This window comes from Bos indicus, chromosome 7 (genome assembly GCF_029378745.1).
Source record: "Bos indicus isolate NIAB-ARS_2022 breed Sahiwal x Tharparkar chromosome 7, NIAB-ARS_B.indTharparkar_mat_pri_1.0, whole genome shotgun sequence".
Classification (NCBI taxonomy): domain Eukaryota; kingdom Metazoa; phylum Chordata; class Mammalia; order Artiodactyla; family Bovidae; genus Bos; species Bos indicus.
The window spans coordinates 85362548-85373804 of record NC_091766.1 but is presented as its reverse complement, the minus strand read 5'-3'; the positions used below and the strand labels follow the sequence as shown (position 1 = coordinate 85373804).

The 11257-nt window shown below is 36.9% G+C and overlaps 1 non-coding gene across 1 annotated transcript; it reads left to right on the top strand.

Moving 5' to 3' along the window:
• Positions 1 to 8497: 8497 nt before the first annotated feature.
• Positions 8498 to 8631, top strand: LOC139184288 (small nucleolar RNA SNORA22). The gene has a single exon (XR_011567877.1). It is a non-coding gene; the product is annotated as a small nucleolar RNA SNORA22 (small nucleolar RNA).
• The last annotated feature ends 2626 nt before the right edge of the window (positions 8632 to 11257 follow it).

Genomic DNA, 11257 nt, shown 5'->3' with positions numbered 1-11257 from the left:
TCATTGTTCTCTCTCCTTTCACAAGTTACATTTCATCAGCTAAGCTACACTGCCTATTCTCATGTTCATCTGAAAAATGTGTTCAATTTTCTCTTTTGTTAATTTTGCCTTTGAAGACAAAACAATGAATTAACTTTGCTTTTGCATAAAAGTATTCCAAATGTTTAGACTTCAGTTCTGTCTTTATTAAATCTTTTTTCCTCCTTATTTCTATGCTTTCTATCACTACTTTTGGCAAACATACCAATGGTATGTGATTTCTAGGCACTTGAACTGCAGGTTATTTTTCTGTAGAACATTAATTGGTTAGAATTCTTGGAATTTGTGATTGAAATTCATCATAATCTTTGAGATATAATCTGATGAGCAGGATTACTTCCTAGAACTTTGTGCTTTATAAATGTATATAGTGGGTTTACTTATTTATACATTTATTCCAGATATGTATTAATTAGTTTATTCATTCCCTTGTATTCCCTATGTCATTTAAATTTGAAATAAATTCAAAACCTGATTTACCTCCCTTCTTAGATCCCCCGTATTGCTAGCTTTTTCTAACCTGAATTTAGGGTGCTATATTAAATACTAGTACATTTCACCCCATTGATTTGATCTGTGTGGCAAATTATTTTTAATGTTTATCTTTTCATTTATGTATTCTTTCCTAATTTGTTGCCAGTGCTTGGTTCATTGACATATGTTTTAAGATCAGACATGACTTTCAGACTGACAGAACCATACCCATTTTAACTAACTTATATATTTTTTTATGCTTTAAGAAATCAGAGTGCTATAAAAATACACATAATTATTTGATTTATATCAAACCTTAGAAAAGACAAAACTAAGTTATAATGACACCAACTATTTCATTCTGTCATTACAGGTTATTTTTGCCCATTTATGTATAAGCATAACTTAAGCAGTGCATAAGCAGGACTGGAGGAAGAAAATAGTGAAGGGTTGTAATGCTTAATAGTTGAGAACAAAGAGTGGGGAGCCTAATAGCCTTGGTTCAAATTCAGGCTTTACTAAGTTTACTAGGTTCAAACCAAGCTTTACTAGGTGATTAACCTTGAGTGATTTTCTTAACCTCATTATGCTTTATTAATTCCTTATCTCAAGCAGAGGTAACCTCATAGTGGTTCTGCATTACATGGCTAAGTACATGAATAGTGCTTAGCAAGCACCTACTTCATAATTAACAATATATAATATTTTATATTATTATTTTAAGAGCAGGAATAAAACTAAAATAAAAAGAACTTAAACTTAGTTTTGTTAAAAGACCCCAGGAGGTATACAGTAAAATAATATTTTAGTATATGTACAGGCAAAACTTCCCAACAGGTATATTAAAAATGGTGTACTATTAGGTCAGAGAATGGGCCCAACACATCTGTGACAATTGGAGCTATAAAGTCACACATCAACACAGACCGCCTTACCTGTCTCCTGAGAAACCTGTATGCGGGCCATGAAGCAATAGTTAGAACTGGACATGGAACAACAGACTCGTTCAAAATTGGGAAAGGAGTATGATAAATCTGTTTATTGTTACCCTGCTTATTTGACTTCTGTGCAGAGTACAGGGAAGGAAATGGCAACCTACTCCAGTATTTTTGCCTGGGAAATCTCAAGGACAGAAGAGGCTGGTGCATTACAGTCTATGAGATCACAAACAGTTGGACACAACCTAGTGACTAAACAACAACAACAATAACAATGCAGAGTACATCAAGGGAAATGCCAGACTGGATGAATCACAAGCTGAAATCAAGATTGCCTGGAGAAATATCAACAACCTTAGATATGCAGACAATATCGCTCTAATGGCAGAAACTGAAGAGGAACTAAAGAGCCTCTTAATGAGGGTGAAAGAGGAGAATGAAAAAGCTGACTTGAAACTCAACATTACAAATATTAAATTATGGCATCCAGTCCCATCGGTTCATGGCAAATAGAAGGTGAAAAAAGTGGAAGCAGTGACAGATTTTATTTTCTTGAGCTCCAAAATCACCATCACCATGGACAGTGGCTTCAGCCATGAAATTAAAAGATGCTTACTCCCTGGAAGGAAAGCTATGACAAACCTAGACAGTGTATTATTAATACAAAGCAGAAACATCACTTTGCTGACAAAGGTCCATATAATCACATCTATGTTCTTAACAGTAGTCATGTACAGATGTCAGAACTAGATTATAAAGAAGGCCGAGCTCTGAAGAATTGATGCTTTCGAATTCTGGTGCTGGAGAGGACTCTTGAGAGTCCCTCAGATGGCAAGGACATTAAACCAAACAGTTCTATAGGAAATCAACCCTGAATATTCAGTCGAAGGACTGATGCTGAAGCTAATGCTCCAATACTTTGGCTACCTGATGCGAAGCACCAACTCATTGAGAAAGGCCCTGATTTGGAGGTAGACTGAGAGGAAAAGGAGAAAGGAGCAGCAAAGGATGAGAGTTGGATGGCATAACCAACTCAGTGGACGTGAATTTGTGCAAAATCCAAGAGATAGAGAAGGGCAGAGGAGTTTGTTGTGCTGCAGTCCATGGGGTCACAAAGAGTTGGACATGAATTTACAACTAAACAACAACACATTTGAATAATAAAATTTTCTGTGTGTCCAATGACAAGACATAATCTTTGGTAAGAATTGTCTGAAATTAAAATGAATTTTTGTTTTATAAGAAACTTATACAGGTATATGCATAGCTAATCTGTTTGAAAACAATCTAAATATATTTCAAAAGGACAGTGGATAGTTAACAAATTAAGTAATTAGAAATGATGATATACAATGTTTTTGATCTACAAAAAGAGCAATATTTTATGGTTCATCCTGATATATTCTGCTCAGATGTACACTATAGAATACTATTTCGCTGTATGAACTGGAGTTTCAGATATGGAAGACTTTTTAAAATATTTCAAGATAAACCAAAATCAAGTTATAAAAGCTCATGTATAGTGTGATATTTTGTTATAAACATAACAAAAAGTTTAAATAGTATCACATATTATTTTAGAATACTTACTTTTATAACAAAGGTTTTAACATATCTACAAGAATAATAAACACCAATGCTAAAATTGTGGTTACATCTAAGAAAGTTGGGAAAATTATAGATGTAGGTTTTGTGGGTGACAATGAAGTAGGTGTGACTGACTTAGTTGCTTAATCAATCATCCGTTTCTATATCATTTCTCCCTTTGCAAACCCCTCTATGATTATACACTTGTGCTTTCCCAAACTCTTGTGAAATTAAGGGTAACAAAGATAAGCAATATGACAGAGTTCTAGTAAAGTGAAGCAAGTAAGACACTGTTCAGGGTTTTCTAACTTTTCTTTTCCTAATAAAAGGAATAAGCAACTCTATTTTCACCTCTTTTGTCATTCATCCTGAAAAAGAATAGATATATTGAGCTAGGACAGCTATATTGACACTGAGGAAAGAAACTCCAAACCCTAACATGATTGAAGCACTAAAGTAATTCCAGCAACAGTTTACATGAAGATATGTCCTTATTAAGAATATATATTTTAATCTAAGTTGAATGGATTTCCTGTTACAAAGCTAAAAATATTCCTAACTTCTCCATTACTTAAACTCTTTAAGGCTCAATTGCTTCATCAAGAAAATTGTTACAATATATGCACCTTCATATGAGTTTCTGAAGATTAAATAAGATTTTTTTAAGTGTCTTAGCTCAATGTTGGCATGCCACAAAATCTCAGTAAATATTATTTAAAACAAAGCAATAAGCGGAGTATGGAAAGTGAAGATTATTTATTGAATGCATTTATGTATTTATGGTATTAAATATATGTAAAAGAGCTATTAGTAGGGAACCTGATATAGAGAAGCCTGAAAGATAAATAGAGGATTCAAAATTGATGATTTTATTATTGATGCCTGGTCATGTATGGATGTGAAAGTTGGACTGTGAAGAAAGCTGAGTGCCGAAGAATTGATGCTTTTGAACTGTGGTGTTGGAGAAGACTCTTGAGAGTCCCTTAGACTACACGCAGATCCAACCAGTCTATTCTGAAGGAGATCAGCCCTGGGGTTTCTTTGGAAGGAATGATGCTAAAGCTGAAACTCCAGTACTTTGGCCATCTCATGTGAAGAGTTGACTCATTGGAAAAGACTGATGCTGGGATGGATTGGGGGCAGGAGGAGAAGGGGACAACAGAGGATGAGATGGCTGGATGGCATCACTGACTCAATGGATGTGATTCTGGGTGAACTCTGGGAGTTGGTGATGGACAGGGATGCCTAGTGTGCTGCGATTCATGGGGGTGCAAAGAGTTGGACACAACTGAGCAACTTAACTGAACTGATAAGACTACAATGTAAACTTCCTGAATCTAAAGTACATAGCTTATTCATTTTTATCCACAGTATTTGGAACAGCTCATGTTCAAATATGAGTGAGAAATCAAGAGAGGATAAGAGAGGTTGCATGACTTGATGATACTAGCACAACAATGTGTGTACTTAAATATGAAAATTATAATATTTTTTAAATTAAGTGAATGCATGAAGAATAATTTATAGTCATCAAAATGTTTTAACTATTAATGTGTTATCTTAATTATTTTACCATCTAAATATATTCCTAGGCAATCATTGTTTTTACTGATAAATTACCTGGCAATGATAGGAACACTCAGGACCTTTGTTCATATTTAGAAATGATAGAAAAGAGTTTTCCTGTCAAGAATTGTCTAAGGCTTTGGAAACCAGAAAACTAATATTACTATTAATCCTTTCTATCTTTTGAAAAGGCCTTTACTTAAAAGAGAAATCACAACTTGAGTTTTTTTCTTCTTGTCAGTGCAATCTCAATCATCACACATGCTCTCCCTATTGTGCAATAAAGAATGCTTGCGACTCCAAAACGATCAAAGAGAAATGAAATGAGGTCAGCATGTATTCATACTCCAGCTCCTTCTTTCAGGAAATAGAGACTAGGCATCTTTGTGAGATATCACACTTAATAGAAACACCTAGCAATTCAGAAAGGAGTCTATACACTACTTCAGGGAAGTAAGGAAACTGAAATAAAGATTTTACACTTTATTTTGTAAGACAATTCCATTTCAAATGAATGCAGAACAGCCACCTACTATTTGAATCTGTATAATTTGCAGGCATGAAATTAAAAGATACTTACTCCTTGGAAGGAAAGTTATGACCAACCTAGATAGCATATTCAAAAGCAGAGACATTACTTTGCCAACAAAGGTCTGTCTAGTCAAGGCTATGGTTTTTCCAGTAGTTATTTATGGATGTGAGAGTTGGACTGTGAAGAAAGCTGAGCACTGAAGAATTGACGCTTTTGAACTGTGGTGTTGGAGAAGACTCTTGAGAGTCCCTTGGCCTGCAAGGAGATCCAACCAGTCCATTCTAAAGGAGATCAGTCCTGGGTATTCTTTGGAAGTTCAGTTCAGTTCAGTCGATCAGTCGTGTCTGACTCTTTGCGACCCCATGAAACACAGCACGCCATGCCTCCCTGCCCATCACCAACTCCCGGAGTTCACTCAGACTCACATCCAACGAGTCAGTGATCTACCCAGCCATCTCATCCTCTGTTGACCCCTTCTCCTCCTGCCCCCAGTCCCTCCCAGCATCAGAGTCTTTTCCAATGAGTCAACTCTTTGCATGAGGTGGCCAAAGTACTGGAGTTTCAGCTTTAGCATCATTCCTTCCAAAGAAATCCCAGGGCTGAGCTCCTTCAGAATGGACTGATTGGATCTCCTTGCAGTCCAAAGGACTCTCAAGAGTCTTCTCCAACACCACAGTTCAGAAGCATCAATTCTTCAGTGCTTAGCCTTCTTCACAGTCCAACTCTCACATCCATAAATAACTACTGGAAAAACCATAGCCTTGACTAGACAGACCTTTGTTGGCAAAGTAATGTCTCTGCTTTTGAATATGCTATCTAGGTTGGTCATAACTTTCCTTCCAAGGAGTAAGTGTCTTTTAATTTCATGGCTGCAATCACCATCTGCAGTGATTTTGGAGCCCAGAAAAATAAAGTCTGACATTGTTTCCACTGTTTCCCCATCTATTTCCGATGAAGTGATGGGACCAGATGCCGTGATCTTTGTTTTCTGAATGTTGAGCTTTAAGCCAACTTTTTCACTCTCCACTTTCACTTTCATCAAGAGGCTTTTGAGTTCCTTTTCACTTTCTGCCATAAGAGTGGTGTCATCTGCATATCTGAGGTTATTGATATTTCTCCCGGCAATCTTGATTCCAGCTTGTGTTTCTTTGGAAGGAATGATGCTAAAGCTGAAACTCCAGTACTTTGGCCACCTCATGTGAAGAGTTGACTCACTGGAAAAGACTCTGATGCTGGGAGGGATTGGGGGCAGGAGGAGAAGGGGATGACAGAGGATGAAATGGCTGGATGGCATCACCGACTCGATGGACATGAGTCTGAGTGAACTCCAGGAGTTGGTGATGGACAGGGAGACCTGGCCGGCTGCAATTCATGGGGTCGCAAAGAGTCGGACATGACTGAGTGACTGAACTGAACTGGACTGACCTGAACCACAATTCATCAAACTTACTGAGTTTCTGGGAAACCATAATCAAGTTGGTATGTTTTAAAAGTGCAGGTTTTATTCCATGTTATATCAAAGCTATAGTATAGAATTCGGAGAAGGCAATGGCACCCCACTCCAGTACTCTTGCCTGGAAAATCCCATGGATGGAGGAGCCTGGTAGGCCGCAGTCCATGGGGTTGTTAAGAGTCCGACACAACTTAGCGACATCTCCTTCACTTTTCACCTCATGCATTGGAGAAGGAAATGGCAACCCACTCCAGTGTTCTTGCCTGGAGAATCCCAGAGGCCGGGGAGCCTGGTGGGCTGCCATCTATGGGGTCGCACAGAGTCGGACACTAGTGAAGCGACTTAGCAGCAGTATAGAATTTGAATCTAACACATAATATGTATAGAAAAAGTTCTTAATAATCAGAGACACTTCTGCCAGAAGGGCAGTAGTTGCACATAATCTTAGAATTCTATGTATCACACACATTTTGTGGATAGGTCTTGTGTAAATAGCACCACTTTTACTACTTTTTGGACAAATTATTCAAGTTTGTTGCCCTTTAGCTCTCATTTCAAAAAGGAAGCAATTGGGTAATACCAGTGAAAATGATGGGCTTTCCTGGTGGCTCAGTGGTAATGAATCTGCCTGCAAAGCAGGAGACCTGGGTCGGGAAGATGTCCTGGAGGACAATGCCTTGTTGGGAAGTATATGGCAACCCACTCTAGTACTCTTGCCTAGAGAATCCCCAAGGACATAGGAGCCTGGCAGGCTGCAATCCCTAGGGTCATGCAGAGTTGGACACAACTGAAGCAACTAAGCAGCAGCAGCAGGGAAAATGGCAAAGAGAGGACCTCTGAAAATTTACCCTACTGTAAAAACATTCCCCAAAAGAGCAAATATTATCATAATCAAAATTTTTTTATAATTCTGAGAGTTAACCAAAGGCTTGTGTCAACCAAGAATCAGTTAGACAAGAAAAGTGACTGAATGTCAGAAAGAATAGCAAATGTGTGGCATTGTATTTACCCTAGGTCCACTTTTGGCCCTAAATCTGAAGCAGCTTTGAAAAATAACAGGCTATATTCTTGGTCACTAGAGGGAGCAAGAATGGGGCAGGGAGTCTTTTTTTTTTTTTTTCCCCCTTCAGAGCTTCATTCTCAAACAAAATTCATTATTTGGTTTTTTGCAATTCCCTGAAGACACCAATCAAAAGTCTGTCGTTATTTGACCTAAGTGATAAAAACTTCTGAGGTTGCAAGGGAAATGTTGCAGTACATTTACAAATGTTTTAACACTATAGCTAATAGAATAAGCAGAGAACGTAAGTTTAGGAGTAAGATGACCATTCAGTTCAGTTCTGTTCAGTCGCTCAGTCGTGTCCGACTCTTTGAGACCCCATGAACTGCAGCACACCAGACCTCCCTGTCCATCACCAACTCCAGGAGTTTACTCAAACTCATGTCCATCGAGTCAGTGATGCCATCCAACCATCTCATCCTCTGTCATCCCCTTCTCCTCCTGCCCCCAATCCCTCCCAGCATCTGGGTCTTTTCCAATGAGTCATCTCTTCACATGAGGTGGCCAAAGATGACCATAGGGACTTGGAAAAGCTATGACATATTCCTGATGTTGAAGCTGAAACTCCAATACTTTGGCCACCTGATGCAAAGAGCTGACTCATTGGAAAAGACCCTGATGTTTGGAAAGACTGAGGGCAGGAGGAGAAGGGGATAACAGAGGATTAGATGGTAGGATGGCATCACTGACTCAATGGACATGAGTTTAAGTAAACTCCAGGAGTTGGTGATGGACAGGGAGGCCTGGTGTGCTGCAGTTCATGGGGCCGCAAAGAGTCAGACAAGACTAAGCGACTGAACTGACTCACTTGCTGACATATTCCTAGGAATCTAAAAATCTCATGTGTATTGCACAGTGAACACCCAAGTGTGCTTTGTAGTTCCCTTGGCTTTGACTCTGTGCTAGAGTAATGTCTGTTCTTTTCCTCTGCATTGAAAGGACTATTTATCCTTTTAAATGTATTCAGAAAGTCAGCACATTGTAAAAAAAAAAAAAAAAAAAAAAGATCTCATGTGTAAATATAGCTGTGCACATGTTCAAGAAAGACCTAAGAATGTCCTGATTCCTCAACCTTGACTGAACTTCAAGTTATGTGAAATCAAGAAGTAAAAGTAAAACACAATTGCAATGTACCTGACTGTTGAAGGCATTCCCAAATATACAGAGTCCCTCTGTAAAAAATGGAGACTTACTGCTTTTGGACACTTAAGGAAATGTCTGTCCAATCATTAGCTGACTACAAAGTTAATCAAATAGAAACCCAAGGACCGCATATGATATACTTACAGAATTTACAAAATTAGGCAGAAAACTCATTAAACAAACTAACAATTACTAAAATACCTATATTTTTAAAAATAAGAGGCACCCAAATTAATAACCTAAGACTCCATCTTAAGATAGTGGACCTCAATTAAACACATGAGAACAAATAATGAAGATTAGAGTGAAATATAATGAAAGTCAGAATAGAAAACAATAGAAAAAAGTCTTCTGAACGTTAATTTTTTTCTTTGAAAATATCAATGAAGTCACAAAACTTTACCTAGATTTACTCATTAAAAAGGGCTTCCCAGGTGGTTCTAGTGATAAGGAACCTGCCTGCCAATGTAGGAGACTTAAGAGACATGAGTTTGATCTCTGGGTCAGGAAGATCCTGTAGAGGAGGACATGGCAACCCACTTCAGTTTTCTTGCCTGGAGAATCCCATGGACAGAGGAGCCTGGAGAACTATAGTTTATAAGATTGCAAAGAGTTGGAGACGACTGAGCACTAACACTTTTCACTGAGGACCCAGGAAGAGTCAGCTAATAAATATTATAATAGAGATAGATTTTCTAAAAACGCTGGAACATTTTCACAAAATTATCTACATTTTCTCTAGTGGCAGGCAGAAACTCCATGTTCATCTTTGTTAAGCAAGTTCAAAAAATGAATAGTAAAAACAGGAAGTTTTATTTGCAATAATTCACAGTATAGATAAAAAAGCTAATTTAAAATGCATGAATACATTGTGGTTCTAATTTATATGTGAATTATATTCATATTTGTTAGAACAATAATTATATTTAAGGATGGGGATATCATTGTATTAATCATACTTTTAATTTTGGTAAATGGATACTTTAAACATCTACCTAAGAGACTGTTAGGTACCCTTAACCAAAGTATGATTCACTCATAGATATATGGAGTCCTTAGGTACTCAGAAACTGTATGCTCTAATTGTCACTGAATATGAGTATCCTGAGTGTGCTAGTTTCAAACATACTGAATCAATTCTGAGTCAGTTTGCCCTGCTTTCTCTTTCTTTCAACAGAAAACACTAAAAAGGTACTTGTCCACAGTTCCCCCTTCTCTCTGCCTGTGACAGAATCTGGTGCTTTCCCGAGTGGCCCCTGCTGTGCTCTCTCCCCAGAGATCTGTTAATATATTGAACCTTTAAATATGCCAGCTTTCTTTCTCTCTTGATCTGTATCTGGTTATTACCACACTTCATCCAAACAAATATGATTGAAACAATCATGTGTTCTTGGATGCCCTGACCTTAAGAATGGTGGTGCAGAGCATGATAGTACAATATAATTTCTAGGGGAAAAAAAATCCTGATTATTTTATCATGTGAAAATTAATTCTGTATCATAATAATTAGTTTCTGTGCCTGAATTAAGGAAGAAATAAAATAAAAAGTATCATGTCTTACCCAATATAAATTATTTGAAAAGAATCATGTATAGTTTTCAAATGTCTAAAATAATTGATATATAATCTCTTGTTTTTCAAGTAAGTATTTCATATAAGTATCTGTTATTCTGTGAAGTGTCTTTCAAGATGAGATACTGTGAAATACTCGTTTTGTGACTATAATATGATAAATGAAATCACTTTGCTTCAGCATTCAGAATCTACAATTCAGTGCAACTTGAACTGAGTGGGGTGTGATTGGTCTTGGTGTCAGTGTAAACTTTGGAAATATTTTCAACTTTATGTTAATGTAGCTTCCTGCTCTTGAAATAAACAAATATAAGCTATATCTAGAAGATAAATACATTGCTATTGCCCTAAATATAGCTATATTCCTTAATTTCCTACTTGTATTGTAAGGCTTTCTTATAAGTAAGGTAAGCAGATGCTCTTTGATTATGTTGAAGTAGCAGCCAATTTTTAGTCATTAAAAAAGATTAGCTGAAAGGAATACTGTTCAGTTAGAATAACCCAAGATATTTAGAGCTATAAAAACATTTCCAAAATAATAATAATAATAATCACCATCAAAACAACTGCTTCAGACTTTTACAGAATACAAAGAAATAAGTTCCATATTAAATTATCACTCTTATAATATTATAAGTATACAATCTAATAAAAATAACAAAAGTTTCCCACATTAACTGTTAGTTAGAAATAAGAATTTCACTTGAACTACTTCCATGTAAAGGAAACGTGAAAATTTTGCATTGCTTTCACCTTGAAGTTCACAGTGAAATGCCTACATGAGGCTGAATCAGGAACATTAGGTAAGCTCTTTGAAAACTGACAATGTGCAAAATACTTTATTTTTCTCTCAAGTCTCATTTTATAGACCGTTACCAGAAGCAAAAGAGTCT